A 21,283-nucleotide genomic window follows, 5' to 3' on the forward strand; every position below is an offset into this window, starting at 1 on the left:
ATCCCAGGAGGGATGGAGACCATCTCGTTTCAACAGGTCAGGTCTGCCCTCAAAACTCTTCCAGTTATTTATAAAATCTATATTATTCTGCAGGCACCACTCAGACAACCAGCCATTTAGTGATGATAATCTGCTATAAATCTCATCACCACGGTAAGCAGTAAGGGGGCCAGAGAATATTACAGTGTCTGACATTGTTTTTGCGAGCTCACACACCTCTTTAATATTATCTTTAGTCAACTCCGATTGACGGAGTCTAACATCATTTGTGCCGACATGAATAACAATCTTACTGTATTTACGATTAGCCTTAGCCAGCACATTTAAATTTGACTTGATGTCAGGCGCTATGGCTCCCGGTAAACATTTGACTATGGTGGCTGGTGTCTCTCTGTTAACGTTCCAGACAATAGAATCACCGATCACTAGGGCACTTTCAGCAGGTTTCTCAGTCGGTGGGTCACTGAGCGGGGCAAACCTGTTCGAGACTTTAATCGGAACGGTTGAGTGATGTTTTGTCCTGCGACTATGCCGTCTCACCGTCACAAAGTTTCCCAGCTGCAGGGGATTTTCAACCGGAACCGAGCTGTGTGCGCTAACATTGCTCGCATCCAAAGTGTTTTCTACAGTCCTAACACTCTTACTATCCTCAAATAAAGATTGGATGCAAGACTCTAATTCTAAGATCTTCTCCGTCAGCCTAACTACTTCCCTGCATTTATCACATGTAAAACCCTCGCCGCTGACAGAGAGGGCTAAACTAAACATATGACATGAGGTGCAAGTAACAACAATAGGAATAGAAGCCATAACTCACCGGGTATGAAGTGCAATCCTAACTTACCAAGGTTGCTTGATGGCTCTTAGTATATACGCTTAAAAAGAGAAACAGTTAGCACACAAGACAAATAGGGGGAGATGATATTCCATAGTGTAAACAGAAGGCAAGCTAACACGCTAATATGCTAGCGGCGTTACGCTTCAATTAATATAGATTTAGAAAATAAAGTTATAAATAAGTCGGCAACGACAATAATAGGTAACTATAGTAAAAATACACTAATATTAAGACCAGGAACAAATGTGAGGTGAAGCAAGTGTCAGAGGATACAAACTAGCCGCCGGCAGCGATGCAATCAGGTTAAAGGGGAGTGAAAGTGCTGGTTGTCAGGACCTTGTCCTTCCCGGTTTTGCAATTCTCTAACTCTCTGGACAAGGTCAGGACAGAACCATGTCTAGTGTGTATGTTTTGTTTTATATGGAGACACGTGGCGGTATGTTTTGTTTGTTCGCCGCGTGTTCACCTGTCTTCCGTGTAGCTCCGCCCCCTTGTTCTCCATTAGTCTTCCACTAATGTTGTATCTCTGTCGCCTGCTGCTCACCTCCTGTTTGTATTTATCCCTCGTTGGTTGTTTCCCTTGTTCATTACCCTCACCTGTTTCTAATCGCCTTTTTGTTCTATTTGAGCTTGGCTGTGCCTGCTCTCATTGTGGCGATGTAAAATTATTTGTGACGTTGTTTTGCTCTTGCTGTGCTTTGTACTTTACCTCTTCGTTTTATCCGTAGGAACGTGGCAACCTGTGAGCCGGTTTATATTTATTTTCCCCATTCGGTTGTCTTTTGGTTCCCGTTTACCTTTCCCGGATATTGTGGATTTTTGGTTTTGGCTGCCAGCATAATATCTATATAGTGTTGGACAGGAGTTCCCTGCCTTCCATTTGTCAAATGTAGCGACGTGTCAAAGCAAAATCCCACCGTCTCTGTGGCGCAATTGGTTAGCGCGTTCTGCTGTTAACCGAAATGATGGTGGTTCAAGCCCACCCAGGGACGAAAGCTTTGTGGTGAGCAGCTGCAATTTTTCTGACCTCAAAATGCTGAGGCCCACCAGTGGAGCTTACTCAACAGAGTCTTACTCTAAAACAATACGGCTTTGCCAACACACTGAAGGAAAAGAAGCCTTTGGCTTCTCACGCTCGGAGTTAAACCCGGGGTGCTTGGGCGAAACCAGGAGTCCTGACTGCTGGACCATGCCTGACACCTCATCAAGCGCAATACGGAATGCACCTGCTTCCAAGAGCTTAAGAATCGGAGTAGCGACCCCACATTTTAAATGCATGTCGGAAAGACTTTCTATGTCTCTGCACGTGTAGTAGCAGTGAACAACAGAAAGAAGAACTATGATTTGAGAAGTATAATCCTCGTTAGTAGGTTGGACAGTATCTCCGCATGTCACGCGGTTAGACTGAACTGATGGGGAGGCTCCTCCCAGACCGAGCTGAGCTGTCCGGGCTTGTGTCGTTGCGTGCCAAGTTCTTTTGCCAAGCCTCCTCCAAAATGATTCCCCGACGGGGAGTTAAGCCTTTTCTTTGCCGCTGTCCAATAGCTTGGATAAGCTGGCTTTAAACGTTCTAAAGAACAGCTGAACAAGTGCTTGGTGTGGCTCTTTTTGTTCGAAACCAACACAGTTCCACAGCGAGCGGGAAGCAGTTTGTTCAAGGTGTTGCCACAAAATGTTGCCTCGATCCGGATTTGCTGAGGCCACAACACAGAGTACTAACCAACCACACGAGCTAACAGACGGCTGCACAGGGCTCGGCCGAGATGAATTTTGCTCTTTCGCATTTAGAGATACAAATCAGCAGCTGAGCTAAATGCACCGGAAACGAAGTCGGAAGGATTCGAACCTGCGCAGGGAAACCCCAATGAATTTCTAGTCCATCGCCTTAACCACTCTGCCACGACTACAAAAGGTTCCAGGCCCTCTGGGTTTCGGTCGTGCTGCAAAGAGGACGATGTCAAAAAGGGAAAGGCAGGACTTCAATAAGACGTGGTCCCCTGCCGTGACCCGGATTCGAATCGGGGATGCTGCGACCACAACACAGAGTACTAATTATTATACGATCACGGCTAGCCAACATGCCGCCGGCAAAGTTAAGCTCCCATGACTGAGTCACTAGATCTGCAGGGAGAAGATAGGCAGCTTTTGCTGAGGTCTCATGGAATTCCTGACGCATGTGCTCGATGAAATCCCTGCTCAAAGCCAATGAGCCAAAGACTCCAACGCACGAGAAAACTGTTCATTTAATTTTTATCAACAGAGGGAGTGACGAGAAGAGCTCACAAGGTAAAGGTGACTAACAAAGAGGAAACTCGTTGCCCAAACAGGGACTTGAACCCTGGACCCTCAGATTAAAAGTCTGATGCTCTACCAACTGAGCTATCCGGGCTCTTGTGTTACAGCGACATGTTCTAAGTGTAGGCTCTCGGGTGGGGGGGTGTTGAGTACACCAGGTGAGTGCAGGTTCATCCCTCATCAAAAACACCCTAACAAGCTAATGTGGCTCTGGAGGTAAGAGGAAAACTAGCCTCCTAACGCTCCAAGCGGAGCAAAGACCCACTGGCAGCGGTGGGATTTGAACTCACGCCTCCGAAGAGACTGGAGCTTAAATCCAGCGCCTTAAACCGCTCGGCCACGCTACCTCAAAAAGCCACGTTGTGCCGCTGCTCCATTGTGGGCCCGCTACAACATTTAGCAGACAGTCAAGAGCTTACAGGGTTCTGTCGGCTTAGGGTTCAGTGGACCTTTCAGTGCATACCTAGTTGAATCGACAACCCATCGAGCACTCCTGTACCGGTCAATTTGTGTTATATCAAGGACACGTATCTTCTGTTGAAGAGTCGCTCTTAAACATTTGTAAAATCACATGAAAGGCTATAAGGTTTTTAAAACACATTGTTTTACATTAAGTGCTTACTACATTGTTATATACCTAGTCGCATCGACGACCGATCAAGCACTCCTGCACTCCTGCACCAGAGGAGACTTCCAATCAGAGGTCTCACCGAGATTTGAACTCGGATCGCTGGATTCAGAGTCCAGAGTGCTAACCTTTACACCACGAAACCCAATTTAAAGCTGTTTTCGATATGCCAGATCGCGAAGAACCCAGGATCGAACAAGGGACATTTAGATCTTCAGTCTAACGCTCTCCCAATTGTGCTATTTCGGCCACAATCGCAGATTTCTTGACTTGCGCTGGGTAGTGCGCGGACGAACCCTGGCGCTGAAGCCTTGAATTATGGAAAGAATGCTAGAGAAAGGCCTTTGGCCCGTATTGGGATCGAACCCGCGAGCTTTGCGTTATTAGCACCATGCTCTAGCCAACTGAGCTAACCGGCCATTGGTATCCTGCTTTCATGATCTGGATCGGCATACTGCCACCTTGAGTCTCCTCACAATACGAGGAACGCTTAAAGCAGGGCTCGTCCGCGATTTGAACGGGGGACCTCTCGCATCCAAAGCGAGAATCATGCCCGTAGACCAACGAGCCGAGAGGTGCGCTGCGATTGTAATTTCAAGGCTATTTGCAAAAAGCATTTTCACCATATGCCCCGTTTCATTGAGCCAAAGCAATGGGCGTCTTTTTCAGATAATGCGCGGGAATTTGCTCAAATGGTAGAGCGCTCGCTTGGCATTCGAGAGGTAGAGGGAATGACGCCCTTATTCTCCATAATATAGGCTTTTGGAGCTTCCTTCTTGCGACTTAGCCCTTCCTGTGCTACCTGTCAAAGCTCACCGCTGCAGAAAAAGGTCTTCGTGTTGATTCCTGTTCATATATTCAGTCACAAAAAGCCTTCAGTGCCCCTTGTCTCTCCTCGCTATGGCACTTGGACACACATGACAAGAATCTCACATAAGGTGCGCATTGCTTTTACCCAGAGCAACGTGATGCAGGACATTTCACGATCAGAGACAATCAAGTTGTCACTTAAGATTCCACAAGTTTTTTTTGCTGTGTTACTTGCATTTTCAATAAACCAGTGTGGATATGTGTGAGAATTTGGGTTTTGCCTGTGTCCCACACACATTATGTGAAATGTATTGCAAAGATTATTGTTCACAAATCATAACGTGAGAAATGTATTTCAATGAATATTGTTCTTGAATTATGTCTAACCTTACCTGCGATAACAATCCCTGGCATGCTCTCGTAGAAAAAGTGTAGACTTCCAATCAGAGGTCTCACCGAGATTTGAACTCAGATCGCTGGATTCAGAGTCCAGAGTGCTAACAATTACACCATGAAACCCAACGTAAAGCTGTTTTCGACATGCCGGATCCCGACGAAAAGAGCGCACGGTCTTATGAATGGAAGAGCTTCACTATGACTAGAGCAAAGCATTGGACAAAGGCGCTTGCCGAAACCCGGGATCGAACCAGGGACCGATAGATCTTCTGTCTAACGCTCTCCCAACTGAGCTATTTCGGCCACAATTGGAGAATTCTTGACTTGCCCTGGGTAGTGCACGGACGAACCCTGGCGCTGAAGCCTTGAATTATGGAAAGAATGCTAGAGAAAAGCCTTTGGCCCGTACGGGGATCGAACCCGCGACCTTGGCGTCATTAGCACCACGCTCTATCCAACTGTGCTAACCGGCCATGGGTATCCTGCTTTCATGATCTGGATCGCCATAGTGCCACCTTAAGTGTCCTCAAAATATGAGGAACGCTTAAAGCAGGGCTCGTCCGCGATTTGAACCCGGGACCTCTCGCACCCAAAGCGAGAATCATGCCCGTAGACCAACGAGCCGAGAGGTGCGCTGCGATTGTAATTTCAAGGCTATTTGCAAAAAGCATTTTCCCCATGTGCCCCGTTTCATTGAGCCAAAGCAATGCGCGTCTTTTTCAGATAATGCGCGGGAATTTGCTCAAATGGTAGAGCGCTCGCTTGGCATTCGAGAGGTAGAGGTAATGACGCCCTTATTCTCAATATTAGAGGCTTTTGGAGCTTCCTTCTTGCGACTTAGCCCTCCCTGTGCTACCTGTCGAGGCTCACCGCTGCAGAAAAAGGTCTTCGTGTTGATTCCTGTTCATATATTCAGTCACAAAAAGCCTTCAGTGCCCCTTCTCTCTCCTCGCTTTGGCACTTGGACACACATGACAAGAATCTCCCATAAGGTGCGCATTGCTTTTACCCAGAGCAACGTGATGCAGGACATTTCACGATCAGAGACAATCAAGTTGTCACTTAAGATTCCACAAGTTTTTTTTGCTGTGTTACTTGCATTTTCAATAAACCAGTGTGGATATGTGTGAGAATTTGGGTTTTGCCTGTGTCCCACACACATTATGTGAAATGTATTGCAAAGATTATTGTTCACAAATCATAACGTGAGAAATGTATTTCAATGAATATTGTTCTTGAATTATGTCTAACCTTACCTGCGATAACAATCCCTGGCATGCTCCCCTAGAAAAAGTGTAGACTTACAATCAGAGCTCTCAACGAGATTTGAACTCGGATCGCTGGATTCAGAGTGCAGAGTGCTAACCATTACACCATGAAACCCAACGTAAAGCTGTTTTCGACATGCCGGATCCCGAGGAAAAGAGCGCACGGTCTTGTGAATGGAAGAGCTTCACTATGACTAGAGCAAAGCATTGGACAAAGGCACGCTTGCCGAAACCCGGGATCGAAACAGGGACCTTTAGATCTTCAGTCTAACGCTCTCCCAACTGAGCTATTTCGGCCACAATTGCAGATTTCTTGACTTGCGGTGGGTAGTGCACGGACGAACCCTGGCGCTGAAGCCTTGAATTATGGAAAGAATGCTATAGAAAAGCCTTTGGCCTGTAAGGGGATCGAACCCGCGACCTTGGCGTTATTAGCACCACGCTCTAGCCAACTGAGCTAACCAGCCATGGGTATCCTTCTTTCATGATCTGGATCGCCATAGTGCCACCTTGAGTGTCCTCACAATACGAGGAACGCTTAAAGCAGGGCTCGTCCGCGATTTGAACGGGGGACCTCTCGCACCCAAAGCGAGAATCATGCCCGTAGACCAACGAGCCGAGAGGTGCGCTGCGATTGTAATTTCAAGGCTATTTGCAAAAAGCATTTTCACCATATGCCCCGTTTCATTGAGCCAAAGCAATGCGCGTCTTTTTCAGATATTGCGCGGGAATTTGCTCAAATGGTAGAGCGCTGGCTTGGCATTCCAGAGGTAGAGGGAATGACACCCTTATTCTCCATATTAGAGGCTTTTGGAGCTTCCTTCTTGCGACTTAGCCCTCCCTGTTCTACCTGTCGAGGCTCACCGCTGCAGAAAAAGGTCTTCGTGTTGATTCCTGTTCATATATTCAGTCACAAAAAGCCTTCAGTGCCCCTTGTCTCTCCTCGCTATGGCACTTGGACACACATGACAAGAATCTCACATAAGGTGCGCATTGCTTTTACCCAGAGCAACGTGATGCAGGACATTTCACGATCAGAGACAATCAAGTTGTCACTTAAGATTCCACAAGTTTTTTTTGCTGTGTTACTTGCATTTTCAATAAACCAGTGTGGATATGTGTGAGAATTTGGGTTTTGCCTGTGTCCCACACACATTATGTGAAATGTATTGCAAAGATTATTGTTCACAAATCATAACGTGAGAAATGTATTTCAATGAATATTGTTCTTGAATTATGTCTAACCTTACCTGCGATAACAATCCCTGGCATGCTCCCCTAGAAAAAGTGTAGACTTCCAATCAGAGGTCTCACCGAGATTTGAACTCGGATCGCTGGATTCAGAGTCCAGAGTGCTAACCATAACACCATGAAACCCAACGTAAAGCTTTTTTCGTCATGCCGGATCCCGAGGAAAAGAGCGCACGGTCTTGTGAATGGAAGAGCTTCACTATGACTAGAGCAAAGCATTGGACAAAGGCACACTTGCCGAAACCCAGGATCGAACCAGGGACCTTTAGATATTCAGTCTAACGCTCTCCCAACTGAGCTATTTCGGCCACGATTGCAGATTTCTTGACTTGCGCTGGGTAGTGCGCGGACGAACCCTGGCGCTGAAGCCTTGAATTATGTAAAGAATGCTAGAGAAAAGCCTTTGGCCCGTACGGGGATCGAACCCGCGACCTTGGCGTTATTAGCACCACGCTCTAGCCAACTGAGCTAACCGGCCATGGGTATCCTACTTTCATGATCTGGATCACCATAGTGCCACCTTGAGTGTCCTCACAATACGAGGAACGGTTAAAGCAGGGCTCGTCCGCGATTTGAACCCGGGACCTCTCGCACCCAAAGCGAGAATCATGCCCGTAGACCAACGAGCCGAGAGGTGCGCTGCGATTGTAATTTCAAGGCTATTTGCAAAAAGCATTTTCCCCATGTGCCCCGTTTCATTGAGCCAAAGCAATGCGCGTCTTTTTCAGGTAATGCGCGGGAATTTGCTCAAATGGTAGAGCGCTCGCTTGGCATTCGAGAGGTAGAGGGAATGACGCCCTTATTCTCCATATTAGAGGCTTTTGGAGCTTCCTTCTTGCGACTTAGCCCTCCCTGTGCTACCTGTCGAGGCTCACCGCTGCAGAAAAAGGTCTTCGTGTTGATTCCTGTTCATATATTCAGTCACAAAAAGCCTTCAGTGCCCCTTGTCTCTCCTCGCTATGGCACTTGGACACACATGACAAGAATCTCCCATAAGGTGCGCATTGCTTTTACCCAGAGCAACGTGATGCAGGACATTTCACGATCAGAGACAATCAAGTTGTCACTTAAGATTCCACAAGTTCTTTTTGCTGTGTTACTTGCATTTTCAATAAACCAGTGTGGATATGTGTGAGAATTTGGGTTTTGCCTGTGTCCCACACACATTATGTGAAATGTATTGCAAAGATTATTGTTCACAAATCATAACGTGAGAAATGTATTTCAATAAACATTGTTCTTGAATTATGTCTAACCTTACCTGCGATAACAATCCCTGGCATGCTCCCCTAGAAAAAGTGTAGACTTCCAATCAGAGGTCTCACCGAGATTTGAACTCGGATCGCTGGATTCAGAGTCCAGAGTGCTAACCATAACACCATGAAACCCAACGTAAAGCTTTTTTCGTCATGCCGGATCCCGAGGAAAAGAGCGCACGGTCTTGTGAATGGAAGAGCTTCACTATGACTAGAGCAAAGCATTGGACAAAGGCACGCTTGCCGAAACCCAGGATCGAACCAGGGACCTTTAGATATTCAGTCTAACGCTCTCCCAACTGAGCTATTTCGGCCACGATTGCAGATTTCTTGACTTGCGCTGGGTAGTGCGCGGACGAACCCTGGCGCTGAAGCCTTGAATTATGTAAAGAATGCTAGAGAAAAGCCTTTGGCCCGTACGGGGATCGAACCCGCGACCTTGGCGTTATTAGCACCACGCTCTAGCCAACTGAGCTAACCGGCCATGGGTATCCTACTTTCATGATCTGGATCACCATAGTGCCACCTTGAGTGTCCTCACAATACGAGGAACGGTTAAAGCAGGGCTCGTCCGCGATTTGAACCCGGGACCTCTCGCACCCAAAGCGAGAATCATGCCCGTAGACCAACGAGCCGAGAGGTGCGCTGCGATTGTAATTTCAAGGCTATTTGCAAAAAGCATTTTCCCCATGTGCCCCGTTTCATTGAGCCAAAGCAATGCGCGTCTTTTTCAGGTAATGCGCGGGAATTTGCTCAAATGGTAGAGCGCTCGCTTGGCATTCGAGAGGTAGAGGGAATGACGCCCTTATTCTCCATATTAGAGGCTTTTGGAGCTTCCTTCTTGCGACTTAGCCCTCCCTGTGCTACCTGTCGAGGCTCACCGCTGCAGAAAAAGGTCTTCGTGTTGATTCCTGTTCATATATTCAGTCACAAAAAGCCTTCAGTGCCCCTTGTCTCTCCTCGCTATGGCACTTGGACACACATGACAAGAATCTCCCATAAGGTGCGCATTGCTTTTACCCAGAGCAACGTGATGCAGGACATTTCACGATCAGAGACAATCAAGTTGTCACTTAAGATTCCACAAGTTCTTTTTGCTGTGTTACTTGCATTTTCAATAAACCAGTGTGGATATGTGAGAGAATTTGGGTTTTGCCTGTGTCCCACACACATTATGTGAAATGTATTGCAAAGATTATTGTTCACAAATCATAACGTGAGAAATGTATTTCAATAAACATTGTTCTTGAATTATGTCTAACCTTACCTGCGATAACAATCCCTGGCATGCTCCCCTAGAAAAAGTGTAGACTTCCAATCAGAGGTCTCACCGAGATTTGAACTCGGATCGCTGGATTCAGAGTCCAGAGTGCTAACCATTACACCATGAAACCCAATGCGAAGCTGTTTTCGACATGCCAGATCCTGAAGAAAAGAGCGCACGGTCTTGTGAATGCAAGAGCTCCACTATGAATAGAGCAAAGCATTGGACAAAGGCACGCTTGCCGTAACCCGGGATCGAACCAGGGACCTTTAGATCTTCAGTCTAACGCTCTCCCAACTGAGCTATTTCGGCCACGATTGCAGATTTCTTGACTTGCGCTGGGTAGTGCGCGGACGAACCCTGGCGCTGAAGCCTTGAATTATGTAAAGAATGCTAGAGAAAAGCCTTTGGCCCGTACGGGGATCGAACCCGCGACCTTGGCGTTATTAGCACCACGCTCTAGCCAACTGAGCTAACCGGCCATGGGTCTCCTGCTTTCATGATCTGGATCGCGATAGTGCCACCTTGAGTGTCCTCACAATACGAGGAACGCTTAAAGCAGGGCTCGTCCGCGCTTTGAACCCGGGACCTCTCGCACCCAAAGCGAGAATCATGCCCGTAGACCAACGAGCCGAGAGGTGTGCTGCGATTGTAATTTCAAGGCTATTTGCAAAAAGCATTTTCCCCATGTGCCCCGTTTCATTGAGCCAAAGCAATGCACGTCTTTTTCAGATAATGCGCGGGAATTTGCTCAAATGGTAGAGCGCTCGCTTGGCATTCGAGAGGTAGAGGGAATGACGACCTTATTCTCCATATATGAGGCTTTTGGAGCTTCCTTCTTGCGACTTAGCCCTCCCTGTGCTACCTGTCGAGGTTCACCGCTGTAGAAAAAGGTCTTCGTGTTGATTCCTGTTCATATATTCAGTCACAAAAAGCCTTCAGTGCCCCTTGTCTCTCCTCGCTATGGCACTTGGACACACATGACAAGAATCTCACATAAGGTGCGCATTGCTTTTACCCAGAGCAACGTGATGCAGGACATTTCACGATCAGAGACAATCAAGTTGTCACTTAAGATTCCACAAGTTTTTTTTGCTGTGTTACTTGCATTTTCAATAAACCAGTGTGGATATGTGTGAGAATTTGGGTTTTGCCTGTGTCCCACACACATTATGTGAAATGTATTGCAAAGATTATTGTTCACAAATCATAACGTGAGAAATGTATTTCAATGAATATTGTTCTTGAATTATGTCTAACCTTACCTGCGATAACAATCCCTGGCATGCTCTCGTAGAAAAAGTGTAGACTTCCAATCAGAGGTCTCACCGAGATTTGAACTCAGATCGCTGGATTCAGAGTCCAGAGTGCTAACAATTACACCATGAAACCCAACGTAAAGCTGTTTTCGACATGCCGGATCCCGACGAAAAGAGCGCACGGTCTTATGAATGGAAGAGCTTCACTATGACTAGAGCAAAGCATTGGACAAAGGCGCTTGCCGAAACCCGGGATCGAACCAGGGACCGATAGATCTTCTGTCTAACGCTCTCCCAACTGAGCTATTTCGGCCACAATTGGAGAATTCTTGACTTGCCCTGGGTAGTGCACGGACGAACCCTGGCGCTGAAGCCTTGAATTATGGAAAGAATGCTAGAGAAAAGCCTTTGGCCCGTACGGGGATCGAACCCGCGACCTTGGCGTCATTAGCACCACGCTCTATCCAACTGTGCTAACCGGCCATGGGTATCCTGCTTTCATGATCTGGATCGCCATAGTGCCACCTTAAGTGTCCTCAAAATATGAGGAACGCTTAAAGCAGGGCTCGTCCGCGATTTGAACCCGGGACCTCTCGCACCCAAAGCGAGAATCATGCCCGTAGACCAACGAGCCGAGAGGTGCGCTGCGATTGTAATTTCAAGGCTATTTGCAAAAAGCATTTTCCCCATGTGCCCCGTTTCATTGAGCCAAAGCAATGCGCGTCTTTTTCAGATAATGCGCGGGAATTTGCTCAAATGGTAGAGCGCTCGCTTGGCATTCGAGAGGTAGAGGTAATGACGCCCTTATTCTCAATATTAGAGGCTTTTGGAGCTTCCTTCTTGCGACTTAGCCCTCCCTGTGCTACCTGTCGAGGCTCACCGCTGCAGAAAAAGGTCTTCGTGTTGATTCCTGTTCATATATTCAGTCACAAAAAGCCTTCAGTGCCCCTTCTCTCTCCTCGCTTTGGCACTTGGACACACATGACAAGAATCTCCCATAAGGTGCGCATTGCTTTTACCCAGAGCAACGTGATGCAGGACATTTCACGATCAGAGACAATCAAGTTGTCACTTAAGATTCCACAAGTTTTTTTTGCTGTGTTACTTGCATTTTCAATAAACCAGTGTGGATATGTGTGAGAATTTGGGTTTTGCCTGTGTCCCACACACATTATGTGAAATGTATTGCAAAGATTATTGTTCACAAATCATAACGTGAGAAATGTATTTCAATGAATATTGTTCTTGAATTATGTCTAACCTTACCTGCGATAACAATCCCTGGCATGCTCCCCTAGAAAAAGTGTAGACTTACAATCAGAGCTCTCAACGAGATTTGAACTCGGATCGCTGGATTCAGAGTGCAGAGTGCTAACCATTACACCATGAAACCCAACGTAAAGCTGTTTTCGACATGCCGGATCCCGAGGAAAAGAGCGCACGGTCTTGTGAATGGAAGAGCTTCACTATGACTAGAGCAAAGCATTGGACAAAGGCACGCTTGCCGAAACCCGGGATCGAAACAGGGACCTTTAGATCTTCAGTCTAACGCTCTCCCAACTGAGCTATTTCGGCCACAATTGCAGATTTCTTGACTTGCGGTGGGTAGTGCACGGACGAACCCTGGCGCTGAAGCCTTGAATTATGGAAAGAATGCTATAGAAAAGCCTTTGGCCTGTAAGGGGATCGAACCCGCGACCTTGGCGTTATTAGCACCACGCTCTAGCCAACTGAGCTAACCAGCCATGGGTATCCTTCTTTCATGATCTGGATCGCCATAGTGCCACCTTGAGTGTCCTCACAATACGAGGAACGCTTAAAGCAGGGCTCGTCCGCGATTTGAACGGGGGACCTCTCGCACCCAAAGCGAGAATCATGCCCGTAGACCAACGAGCCGAGAGGTGCGCTGCGATTGTAATTTCAAGGCTATTTGCAAAAAGCATTTTCACCATATGCCCCGTTTCATTGAGCCAAAGCAATGCGCGTCTTTTTCAGATATTGCGCGGGAATTTGCTCAAATGGTAGAGCGCTGGCTTGGCATTCCAGAGGTAGAGGGAATGACACCCTTATTCTCCATATTAGAGGCTTTTGGAGCTTCCTTCTTGCGACTTAGCCCTCCCTGTTCTACCTGTCGAGGCTCACCGCTGCAGAAAAAGGTCTTCGTGTTGATTCCTGTTCATATATTCAGTCACAAAAAGCCTTCAGTGCCCCTTGTCTCTCCTCGCTATGGCACTTGGACACACATGACAAGAATCTCACATAAGGTGCGCATTGCTTTTACCCAGAGCAACGTGATGCAGGACATTTCACGATCAGAGACAATCAAGTTGTCACTTAAGATTCCACAAGTTTTTTTTGCTGTGTTACTTGCATTTTCAATAAACCAGTGTGGATATGTGTGAGAATTTGGGTTTTGCCTGTGTCCCACACACATTATGTGAAATGTATTGCAAAGATTATTGTTCACAAATCATAACGTGAGAAATGTATTTCAATGAATATTGTTCTTGAATTATGTCTAACCTTACCTGCGATAACAATCCCTGGCATGCTCCCCTAGAAAAAGTGTAGACTTCCAATCAGAGGTCTCACCGAGATTTGAACTCGGATCGCTGGATTCAGAGTCCAGAGTGCTAACCATAACACCATGAAACCCAACGTAAAGCTTTTTTCGTCATGCCGGATCCCGAGGAAAAGAGCGCACGGTCTTGTGAATGGAAGAGCTTCACTATGACTAGAGCAAAGCATTGGACAAAGGCACACTTGCCGAAACCCAGGATCGAACCAGGGACCTTTAGATATTCAGTCTAACGCTCTCCCAACTGAGCTATTTCGGCCACGATTGCAGATTTCTTGACTTGCGCTGGGTAGTGCGCGGACGAACCCTGGCGCTGAAGCCTTGAATTATGTAAAGAATGCTAGAGAAAAGCCTTTGGCCCGTACGGGGATCGAACCCGCGACCTTGGCGTTATTAGCACCACGCTCTAGCCAACTGAGCTAACCGGCCATGGGTATCCTACTTTCATGATCTGGATCACCATAGTGCCACCTTGAGTGTCCTCACAATACGAGGAACGGTTAAAGCAGGGCTCGTCCGCGATTTGAACCCGGGACCTCTCGCACCCAAAGCGAGAATCATGCCCGTAGACCAACGAGCCGAGAGGTGCGCTGCGATTGTAATTTCAAGGCTATTTGCAAAAAGCATTTTCCCCATGTGCCCCGTTTCATTGAGCCAAAGCAATGCGCGTCTTTTTCAGGTAATGCGCGGGAATTTGCTCAAATGGTAGAGCGCTCGCTTGGCATTCGAGAGGTAGAGGGAATGACGCCCTTATTCTCCATATTAGAGGCTTTTGGAGCTTCCTTCTTGCGACTTAGCCCTCCCTGTGCTACCTGTCGAGGCTCACCGCTGCAGAAAAAGGTCTTCGTGTTGATTCCTGTTCATATATTCAGTCACAAAAAGCCTTCAGTGCCCCTTGTCTCTCCTCGCTATGGCACTTGGACACACATGACAAGAATCTCCCATAAGGTGCGCATTGCTTTTACCCAGAGCAACGTGATGCAGGACATTTCACGATCAGAGACAATCAAGTTGTCACTTAAGATTCCACAAGTTCTTTTTGCTGTGTTACTTGCATTTTCAATAAACCAGTGTGGATATGTGTGAGAATTTGGGTTTTGCCTGTGTCCCACACACATTATGTGAAATGTATTGCAAAGATTATTGTTCACAAATCATAACGTGAGAAATGTATTTCAATAAACATTGTTCTTGAATTATGTCTAACCTTACCTGCGATAACAATCCCTGGCATGCTCCCCTAGAAAAAGTGTAGACTTCCAATCAGAGGTCTCACCGAGATTTGAACTCGGATCGCTGGATTCAGAGTCCAGAGTGCTAACCATAACACCATGAAACCCAACGTAAAGCTTTTTTCGTCATGCCGGATCCCGAGGAAAAGAGCGCACGGTCTTGTGAATGGAAGAGCTTCACTATGACTAGAGCAAAGCATTGGACAAAGGCACGCTTGCCGAAACCCAGGATCGAACCAGGGACCTTTAGATATTCAGTCTAACGCTCTCCCAACTGAGCTATTTCGGCCACGATTGCAGATTTCTTGACTTGCGCTGGGTAGTGCGCGGACGAACCCTGGCGCTGAAGCCTTGAATTATGTAAAGAATGCTAGAGAAAAGCCTTTGGCCCGTACGGGGATCGAACCCGCGACCTTGGCGTTATTAGCACCACGCTCTAGCCAACTGAGCTAACCGGCCATGGGTATCCTACTTTCATGATCTGGATCACCATAGTGCCACCTTGAGTGTCCTCACAATACGAGGAACGGTTAAAGCAGGGCTCGTCCGCGATTTGAACCCGGGACCTCTCGCACCCAAAGCGAGAATCATGCCCGTAGACCAACGAGCCGAGAGGTGCGCTGCGATTGTAATTTCAAGGCTATTTGCAAAAAGCATTTTCCCCATGTGCCCCGTTTCATTGAGCCAAAGCAATGCGCGTCTTTTTCAGGTAATGCGCGGGAATTTGCTCAAATGGTAGAGCGCTCGCTTGGCATTCGAGAGGTAGAGGGAATGACGCCCTTATTCTCCATATTAGAGGCTTTTGGAGCTTCCTTCTTGCGACTTAGCCCTCCCTGTGCTACCTGTCGAGGCTCACCGCTGCAGAAAAAGGTCTTCGTGTTGATTCCTGTTCATATATTCAGTCACAAAAAGCCTTCAGTGCCCCTTGTCTCTCCTCGCTATGGCACTTGGACACACATGACAAGAATCTCCCATAAGGTGCGCATTGCTTTTACCCAGAGCAACGTGATGCAGGACATTTCACGATCAGAGACAATCAAGTTGTCACTTAAGATTCCACAAGTTCTTTTTGCTGTGTTACTTGCATTTTCAATAAACCAGTGTGGATATGTGAGAGAATTTGGGTTTTGCCTGTGTCCCACACACATTATGTGAAATGTATTGCAAAGATTATTGTTCACAAATCATAACGTGAGAAATGTATTTCAATAAACATTGTTCTTGAATTATGTCTAACCTTACCTGCGATAACAATCCCTGGCATGCTCCCCTAGAAAAAGTGTAGACTTCCAATCAGAGGTCTCACCGAGATTTGAACTCGGATCGCTGGATTCAGAGTCCAGAGTGCTAACCATTACACCATGAAACCCAATGCGAAGCTGTTTTCGACATGCCAGATCCTGAAGAAAAGAGCGCACGGTCTTGTGAATGCAAGAGCTCCACTATGAATAGAGCAAAGCATTGGACAAAGGCACGCTTGCCGTAACCCGGGATCGAACCAGGGACCTTTAGATCTTCAGTCTAACGCTCTCCCAACTGAGCTATTTCGGCCACGATTGCAGATTTCTTGACTTGCGCTGGGTAGTGCGCGGACGAACCCTGGCGCTGAAGCCTTGAATTATGTAAAGAATGCTAGAGAAAAGCCTTTGGCCCGTACGGGGATCGAACCCGCGACCTTGGCGTTATTAGCACCACGCTCTAGCCAACTGAGCTAACCGGCCATGGGTCTCCTGCTTTCATGATCTGGATCGCGATAGTGCCACCTTGAGTGTCCTCACAATACGAGGAACGCTTAAAGCAGGGCTCGTCCGCGCTTTGAACCCGGGACCTCTCGCACCCAAAGCGAGAATCATGCCCGTAGACCAACGAGCCGAGAGGTGTGCTGCGATTGTAATTTCAAGGCTATTTGCAAAAAGCATTTTCCCCATGTGCCCCGTTTCATTGAGCCAAAGCAATGCACGTCTTTTTCAGATAATGCGCGGGAATTTGCTCAAATGGTAGAGCGCTCGCTTGGCATTCGAGAGGTAGAGGGAATGACGACCTTATTCTCCATATATGAGGCTTTTGGAGCTTCCTTCTTGCGACTTAGCCCTCCCTGTGCTACCTGTCGAGGTTCACCGCTGTAGAAAAAGGTCTTCGTGTTGATTCCTGTTCATATATTCAGTCACAAAAAGCCTTCAGTGCCCCTTGTCTCTCCTCGCTATGGCACTTGGACACACATGACAAGAATCTCCCATAAGGTGCGCATTGCTTTTACCCAGAGCAACGTGATGCAGGACATTTCACGATCAGAGACAATCAAGTTGTCACTTAAGATTCCACAAGTTGTTTTTTGCTGTGTTACTTGCATTTTCAATAAACCAGTGTGGATATGTGTGAGAATTTGGGTTTTGCCTGTGTCCCACACACATTATGTGAAATGTATTGCAAAGATTATTGTTCACAAATCATAACGTGAGAAATGTATTTCAATGAATATTGTTCTTGAATTATGTCTAACCTTACCTGCGATAACAATCCCTGGCATGCTCCCCTAGAAAAAGTGTAGACTTCCAATCAGAGGTCTCACCGAGATTTGAACTCGGATCGCTGGATTCAGAGTCCAGAGTGCTAACCATAACACCATGAAACCCAACGTAAAGCTTTTTTCGTCATGCCGGATCCCGAGGAAAAGAGCGCACGGTCTTGTGAATGGAAGAGCTTCACTATGACTAGAGCAAAGCATTGGACAAAGGCACACTTGCCGAAACCCAGGATCGAACCAGGGACCTTTAGATATTCAGTCTAACGCTCTCCCAACTGAGCTATTTCGGCCACGATTGCAGATTTCTTGACTTGCGCTGGGTAGTGCGCGGACGAACCAACGAGCCGAGAGGTGCGCTGCGATTGTAATTTCAAGGCTATTTGCAAAAAGCATTTTCCCCATGTGCCCCGTTTCATTGAGCCAAAGCAATGCGCGTCTTTTTCAGGTAATGCGCGGGAATTTGCTCAAATGGTAGAGCGCTCGCTTGGCATTCGAGAGGTAGAGGGAATGACGCCCTTATTCTCCATATTAGAGGCTTTTGGAGCTTCCTTCTTGCGACTTAGCCCTCCCTGTGCTACCTGTCGAGGCTCACCGCTGCAGAAAAAGGTCTTCGTGTTGATTCCTGTTCATATATTCAGTCACAAAAAGCCTTCAGTGCCCCTTGTCTCTCCTCGCTATGGCACTTGGACACACATGACAAGAATCTCCCATAAGGTGCGCATTGCTTTTACCCAGAGCAACGTGATGCAGGACATTTCACGATCAGAGACAATCAAGTTGTCACTTAAGATTCCACAAGTTCTTTTTGCTGTGTTACTTGCATTTTCAATAAACCAGTGTGGATATGTGTGAGAATTTGGGTTTTGCCTGTGTCCCACACACATTATGTGAAATGTATTGCAAAGATTATTGTTCACAAATCATAACGTGAGAAATGTATTTCAATAAACATTGTTCTTGAATTATGTCTAACCTTACCTGCGATAACAATCCCTGGCATGCTCCCCTAGAAAAAGTGTAGACTTCCAATCAGAGGTCTCACCGAGATTTGAACTCGGATCGCTGGATTCAGAGTCCAGAGTGCTAACCATAACACCATGAAACCCAACGTAAAGCTTTTTTCGTCATGCCGGATCCCGAGGAAAAGAGCGCACGGTCTTGTGAATGGAAGAGCTTCACTATGACTAGAGCAAAGCATTGGACAAAGGCACGCTTGCCGAAACCCAGGATCGAACCAGGGACCTTTAGATATTCAGTCTAACGCTCTCCCAACTGAGCTATTTCGGCCACGATTGCAGATTTCTTGACTTGCGCTGGGTAGTGCGCGGACGAACCCTGGCGCTGAAGCCTTGAATTATGTAAAGAATGCTAGAGAAAAGCCTTTGGCCCGTACGGGGATCGAACCCGCGACCTTGGCGTTATTAGCACCACGCTCTAGCCAACTGAGCTAACCGGCCATGGGTATCCTACTTTCATGATCTGGATCACCATAGTGCCACCTTGAGTGTCCTCACAATACGAGGAACGGTTAAAGCAGGGCTCGTCCGCGATTTGAACCCGGGACCTCTCGCACCCAAAGCGAGAATCATGCCCGTAGACCAACGAGCCGAGAGGTGCGCTGCGATTGTAATTTCAAGGCTATTTGCAAAAAGCATTTTCCCCATGTGCCCCGTTTCATTGAGCCAAAGCAATGCGCGTCTTTTTCAGGTAATGCGCGGGAATTTGCTCAAATGGTAGAGCGCTCGCTTGGCATTCGAGAGGTAGAGGGAATGACGCCCTTATTCTCCATATTAGAGGCTTTTGGAGCTTCCTTCTTGCGACTTAGCCCTCCCTGTGCTACCTGTCGAGGCTCACCGCTGCAGAAAAAGGTCTTCGTGTTGATTCCTGTTCATATATTCAGTCACAAAAAGCCTTCAGTGCCCCTTGTCTCTCCTCGCTATGGCACTTGGACACACATGACAAGAATCTCCCATAAGGTGCGCATTGCTTTTACCCAGAGCAACGTGATGCAGGACATTTCACGATCAGAGACAATCAAGTTGTCACTTAAGATTCCACAAGTTCTTTTTGCTGTGTTACTTGCATTTTCAATAAACCAGTGTGGATATGTGAGAGAATTTGGGTTTTGCCTGTGTCCCACACACATTATGTGAAATGTATTGCAAAGATTATTGTTCACAAATCATAACGTGAGAAATGTATTTCAATAAACATTGTTCTTGAATTATGTCTAACCTTACCTGCGATAACAATCCCTGGCATGCTCCCCTAGAAAAAGTGTAGACTTCCAATCAGAGGTCTCACCGAGATTTGAACTCGGATCGCTGGATTCAGAGTCCAGAGTGCTAACCATTACACCATGAAACCCAATGCGAAGCTGTTTTCGACATGCCAGATCCTGAAGAAAAGAGCGCACGGTCTTGTGAATGCAAGAGCTCCACTATGAATAGAGCAAAGCATTGGACAAAGGCACGCTTGCCGTAACCCGGGATCGAACCAGGGACCTTTAGATCTTCAGTCTAACGCTCTCCCAACTGAGCTATTTCGGCCACGATTGCAGATTTCTTGACTTGCGCTGGGTAGTGCGCGGACGAACCCTGGCGCTGAAGCCTTGAATTATGTAAAGAATGCTAGAGAAAAGCCTTTGGCCCGTACGGGGATCGAACCCGCGACCTTGGCGTTATTAGCACCACGCTCTAGCCAACTGAGCTAACCGGCCATGGGTCTCCTGCTTTCATGATCTGGATCGCGATAGTGCCACCTTGAGTGTCCTCACAATACGAGGAACGCTTAAAGCAGGGCTCGTCCGCGCTTTGAACCCGGGACCTCTCGCACCCAAAGCGAGAATCATGCCCGTAGACCAACGAGCCGAGAGGTGTGCTGCGATTGTAATTTCAAGGCTATTTGCAAAAAGCATTTTCCCCATGTGCCCCGTTTCATTGAGCCAAAGCAATGCACGTCTTTTTCAGATAATGCGCGGGAATTTGCTCAAATGGTAGAGCGCTCGCTTGGCATTCGAGAGGTAGAGGGAATGACGACCTTATTCTCCATATATGAGGCTTTTGGAGCTTCCTTCTTGCGACTTAGCCCTCCCTGTGCTACCTGTCGAGGTTCACCGCTGTAGAAAAAGGTCTTCGTGTTGATTCCTGTTCATATATTCAGTCACAAAAAGCCTTCAGTGCCCCTTGTCTCTCCTCGCTATGGCACTTGGACACACATGACAAGAATCTCCCATAAGGTGCGCATTGCTTTTACCCAGAGCAACGTGATGCAGGACATTTCACGATCAGAGACAATCAAGTTGTCACTTAAGATTCCACAAGTTGTTTTTTGCTGTGTTACTTGCATTTTCAATAAACCAGTGTGGATATGTGTGAGAATTTGGGTTTTGCCTGTGTCCCACACACATTATGTGAAATGTATTGCAAAGATTATTGTTCACAAATCATAACGTGAGAAATGTATTTCAATGAATATTGTTCTTGAATTATGTCTAACCTTACCTGCGATAACAATCCCTGGCATGCTCCCCTAGAAAAAGTGTAGACTTCCAATCAGAGGTCTCACCGAGATTTGAACTCGGATCGCTGGATTCAGAGTCCAGAGTGCTAACCATAACACCATGAAACCCAACGTAAAGCTTTTTTCGTCATGCCGGATCCCGAGGAAAAGAGCGCACGGTCT

The 21,283-nt window shown here is 47.0% G+C and overlaps 42 non-coding genes across 42 annotated transcripts; 1 reads left to right on the plus strand and 41 right to left on the minus strand.

Moving 5' to 3' along the window:
- The first annotated feature begins 1,756 nt into the window (after positions 1-1,756).
- Positions 1,757-1,830, plus strand: trnan-guu (transfer RNA asparagine (anticodon GUU)). Its single transcript has one exon. It is a non-coding gene; the product is annotated as a tRNA-Asn (tRNA).
- Positions 1,831-2,663: 833 nt separating this feature from the next.
- trnas-aga (transfer RNA serine (anticodon AGA)) lies at positions 2,664-2,745 on the minus strand. Its single transcript has one exon. It is a non-coding gene; the product is annotated as a tRNA-Ser (tRNA).
- A 409-nt stretch (positions 2,746-3,154) lies between these two features.
- On the minus strand, positions 3,155-3,227 carry trnak-uuu (transfer RNA lysine (anticodon UUU)). Its single transcript has one exon. It is a non-coding gene; the product is annotated as a tRNA-Lys (tRNA).
- Positions 3,228-3,398: 171 nt separating this feature from the next.
- On the minus strand, positions 3,399-3,480 carry trnal-uaa (transfer RNA leucine (anticodon UAA)). The gene has a single exon. It is a non-coding gene; the product is annotated as a tRNA-Leu (tRNA).
- Positions 3,481-3,834: 354 nt separating this feature from the next.
- On the minus strand, positions 3,835-3,906 carry trnaq-cug (transfer RNA glutamine (anticodon CUG)). Its single transcript has one exon. It is a non-coding gene; the product is annotated as a tRNA-Gln (tRNA).
- Positions 3,907-5,018: 1,112 nt separating this feature from the next.
- trnaq-cug (transfer RNA glutamine (anticodon CUG)) lies at positions 5,019-5,090 on the minus strand. The gene has a single exon. It is a non-coding gene; the product is annotated as a tRNA-Gln (tRNA).
- Positions 5,091-5,197: 107 nt separating this feature from the next.
- Positions 5,198-5,270, minus strand: trnaf-gaa (transfer RNA phenylalanine (anticodon GAA)). Its single transcript has one exon. It is a non-coding gene; the product is annotated as a tRNA-Phe (tRNA).
- A 96-nt stretch (positions 5,271-5,366) lies between these two features.
- trnai-aau (transfer RNA isoleucine (anticodon AAU)) lies at positions 5,367-5,440 on the minus strand. Its single transcript has one exon. It is a non-coding gene; the product is annotated as a tRNA-Ile (tRNA).
- A 1,019-nt stretch (positions 5,441-6,459) lies between these two features.
- On the minus strand, positions 6,460-6,532 carry trnaf-gaa (transfer RNA phenylalanine (anticodon GAA)). The gene has a single exon. It is a non-coding gene; the product is annotated as a tRNA-Phe (tRNA).
- A 96-nt stretch (positions 6,533-6,628) lies between these two features.
- Positions 6,629-6,702, minus strand: trnai-aau (transfer RNA isoleucine (anticodon AAU)). Its single transcript has one exon. It is a non-coding gene; the product is annotated as a tRNA-Ile (tRNA).
- An 838-nt stretch (positions 6,703-7,540) lies between these two features.
- On the minus strand, positions 7,541-7,612 carry trnaq-cug (transfer RNA glutamine (anticodon CUG)). The gene has a single exon. It is a non-coding gene; the product is annotated as a tRNA-Gln (tRNA).
- Positions 7,613-7,721: 109 nt separating this feature from the next.
- Positions 7,722-7,794, minus strand: trnaf-gaa (transfer RNA phenylalanine (anticodon GAA)). The gene has a single exon. It is a non-coding gene; the product is annotated as a tRNA-Phe (tRNA).
- Positions 7,795-7,890: 96 nt separating this feature from the next.
- On the minus strand, positions 7,891-7,964 carry trnai-aau (transfer RNA isoleucine (anticodon AAU)). The gene has a single exon. It is a non-coding gene; the product is annotated as a tRNA-Ile (tRNA).
- Positions 7,965-8,802: 838 nt separating this feature from the next.
- trnaq-cug (transfer RNA glutamine (anticodon CUG)) lies at positions 8,803-8,874 on the minus strand. The gene has a single exon. It is a non-coding gene; the product is annotated as a tRNA-Gln (tRNA).
- A 109-nt stretch (positions 8,875-8,983) lies between these two features.
- Positions 8,984-9,056, minus strand: trnaf-gaa (transfer RNA phenylalanine (anticodon GAA)). The gene has a single exon. It is a non-coding gene; the product is annotated as a tRNA-Phe (tRNA).
- Positions 9,057-9,152: 96 nt separating this feature from the next.
- trnai-aau (transfer RNA isoleucine (anticodon AAU)) lies at positions 9,153-9,226 on the minus strand. Its single transcript has one exon. It is a non-coding gene; the product is annotated as a tRNA-Ile (tRNA).
- Positions 9,227-10,064: 838 nt separating this feature from the next.
- On the minus strand, positions 10,065-10,136 carry trnaq-cug (transfer RNA glutamine (anticodon CUG)). The gene has a single exon. It is a non-coding gene; the product is annotated as a tRNA-Gln (tRNA).
- A 109-nt stretch (positions 10,137-10,245) lies between these two features.
- On the minus strand, positions 10,246-10,318 carry trnaf-gaa (transfer RNA phenylalanine (anticodon GAA)). The gene has a single exon. It is a non-coding gene; the product is annotated as a tRNA-Phe (tRNA).
- A 96-nt stretch (positions 10,319-10,414) lies between these two features.
- trnai-aau (transfer RNA isoleucine (anticodon AAU)) lies at positions 10,415-10,488 on the minus strand. Its single transcript has one exon. It is a non-coding gene; the product is annotated as a tRNA-Ile (tRNA).
- Positions 10,489-11,326: 838 nt separating this feature from the next.
- trnaq-cug (transfer RNA glutamine (anticodon CUG)) lies at positions 11,327-11,398 on the minus strand. Its single transcript has one exon. It is a non-coding gene; the product is annotated as a tRNA-Gln (tRNA).
- A 107-nt stretch (positions 11,399-11,505) lies between these two features.
- trnaf-gaa (transfer RNA phenylalanine (anticodon GAA)) lies at positions 11,506-11,578 on the minus strand. The gene has a single exon. It is a non-coding gene; the product is annotated as a tRNA-Phe (tRNA).
- Positions 11,579-11,674: 96 nt separating this feature from the next.
- Positions 11,675-11,748, minus strand: trnai-aau (transfer RNA isoleucine (anticodon AAU)). Its single transcript has one exon. It is a non-coding gene; the product is annotated as a tRNA-Ile (tRNA).
- Positions 11,749-12,767: 1,019 nt separating this feature from the next.
- On the minus strand, positions 12,768-12,840 carry trnaf-gaa (transfer RNA phenylalanine (anticodon GAA)). Its single transcript has one exon. It is a non-coding gene; the product is annotated as a tRNA-Phe (tRNA).
- A 96-nt stretch (positions 12,841-12,936) lies between these two features.
- Positions 12,937-13,010, minus strand: trnai-aau (transfer RNA isoleucine (anticodon AAU)). The gene has a single exon. It is a non-coding gene; the product is annotated as a tRNA-Ile (tRNA).
- An 838-nt stretch (positions 13,011-13,848) lies between these two features.
- On the minus strand, positions 13,849-13,920 carry trnaq-cug (transfer RNA glutamine (anticodon CUG)). Its single transcript has one exon. It is a non-coding gene; the product is annotated as a tRNA-Gln (tRNA).
- A 109-nt stretch (positions 13,921-14,029) lies between these two features.
- Positions 14,030-14,102, minus strand: trnaf-gaa (transfer RNA phenylalanine (anticodon GAA)). Its single transcript has one exon. It is a non-coding gene; the product is annotated as a tRNA-Phe (tRNA).
- Positions 14,103-14,198: 96 nt separating this feature from the next.
- trnai-aau (transfer RNA isoleucine (anticodon AAU)) lies at positions 14,199-14,272 on the minus strand. The gene has a single exon. It is a non-coding gene; the product is annotated as a tRNA-Ile (tRNA).
- Positions 14,273-15,110: 838 nt separating this feature from the next.
- trnaq-cug (transfer RNA glutamine (anticodon CUG)) lies at positions 15,111-15,182 on the minus strand. Its single transcript has one exon. It is a non-coding gene; the product is annotated as a tRNA-Gln (tRNA).
- A 109-nt stretch (positions 15,183-15,291) lies between these two features.
- Positions 15,292-15,364, minus strand: trnaf-gaa (transfer RNA phenylalanine (anticodon GAA)). Its single transcript has one exon. It is a non-coding gene; the product is annotated as a tRNA-Phe (tRNA).
- Positions 15,365-15,460: 96 nt separating this feature from the next.
- On the minus strand, positions 15,461-15,534 carry trnai-aau (transfer RNA isoleucine (anticodon AAU)). Its single transcript has one exon. It is a non-coding gene; the product is annotated as a tRNA-Ile (tRNA).
- An 838-nt stretch (positions 15,535-16,372) lies between these two features.
- On the minus strand, positions 16,373-16,444 carry trnaq-cug (transfer RNA glutamine (anticodon CUG)). Its single transcript has one exon. It is a non-coding gene; the product is annotated as a tRNA-Gln (tRNA).
- A 109-nt stretch (positions 16,445-16,553) lies between these two features.
- On the minus strand, positions 16,554-16,626 carry trnaf-gaa (transfer RNA phenylalanine (anticodon GAA)). The gene has a single exon. It is a non-coding gene; the product is annotated as a tRNA-Phe (tRNA).
- Positions 16,627-16,722: 96 nt separating this feature from the next.
- trnai-aau (transfer RNA isoleucine (anticodon AAU)) lies at positions 16,723-16,796 on the minus strand. The gene has a single exon. It is a non-coding gene; the product is annotated as a tRNA-Ile (tRNA).
- An 839-nt stretch (positions 16,797-17,635) lies between these two features.
- trnaq-cug (transfer RNA glutamine (anticodon CUG)) lies at positions 17,636-17,707 on the minus strand. Its single transcript has one exon. It is a non-coding gene; the product is annotated as a tRNA-Gln (tRNA).
- Positions 17,708-17,816: 109 nt separating this feature from the next.
- On the minus strand, positions 17,817-17,889 carry trnaf-gaa (transfer RNA phenylalanine (anticodon GAA)). Its single transcript has one exon. It is a non-coding gene; the product is annotated as a tRNA-Phe (tRNA).
- Positions 17,890-18,632: 743 nt separating this feature from the next.
- Positions 18,633-18,704, minus strand: trnaq-cug (transfer RNA glutamine (anticodon CUG)). The gene has a single exon. It is a non-coding gene; the product is annotated as a tRNA-Gln (tRNA).
- Positions 18,705-18,813: 109 nt separating this feature from the next.
- trnaf-gaa (transfer RNA phenylalanine (anticodon GAA)) lies at positions 18,814-18,886 on the minus strand. Its single transcript has one exon. It is a non-coding gene; the product is annotated as a tRNA-Phe (tRNA).
- Positions 18,887-18,982: 96 nt separating this feature from the next.
- On the minus strand, positions 18,983-19,056 carry trnai-aau (transfer RNA isoleucine (anticodon AAU)). Its single transcript has one exon. It is a non-coding gene; the product is annotated as a tRNA-Ile (tRNA).
- An 838-nt stretch (positions 19,057-19,894) lies between these two features.
- trnaq-cug (transfer RNA glutamine (anticodon CUG)) lies at positions 19,895-19,966 on the minus strand. The gene has a single exon. It is a non-coding gene; the product is annotated as a tRNA-Gln (tRNA).
- Positions 19,967-20,075: 109 nt separating this feature from the next.
- On the minus strand, positions 20,076-20,148 carry trnaf-gaa (transfer RNA phenylalanine (anticodon GAA)). The gene has a single exon. It is a non-coding gene; the product is annotated as a tRNA-Phe (tRNA).
- Positions 20,149-20,244: 96 nt separating this feature from the next.
- Positions 20,245-20,318, minus strand: trnai-aau (transfer RNA isoleucine (anticodon AAU)). Its single transcript has one exon. It is a non-coding gene; the product is annotated as a tRNA-Ile (tRNA).
- Positions 20,319-21,157: 839 nt separating this feature from the next.
- On the minus strand, positions 21,158-21,229 carry trnaq-cug (transfer RNA glutamine (anticodon CUG)). The gene has a single exon. It is a non-coding gene; the product is annotated as a tRNA-Gln (tRNA).
- Between the last annotated feature and the right edge of the window lie 54 nt (positions 21,230-21,283).

This window comes from Triplophysa dalaica, chromosome 5 (genome assembly GCF_015846415.1).
Source record: "Triplophysa dalaica isolate WHDGS20190420 chromosome 5, ASM1584641v1, whole genome shotgun sequence".
In the NCBI taxonomy this organism is placed as follows: Eukaryota; Metazoa; Chordata; class Actinopteri; order Cypriniformes; family Nemacheilidae; genus Triplophysa; species Triplophysa dalaica.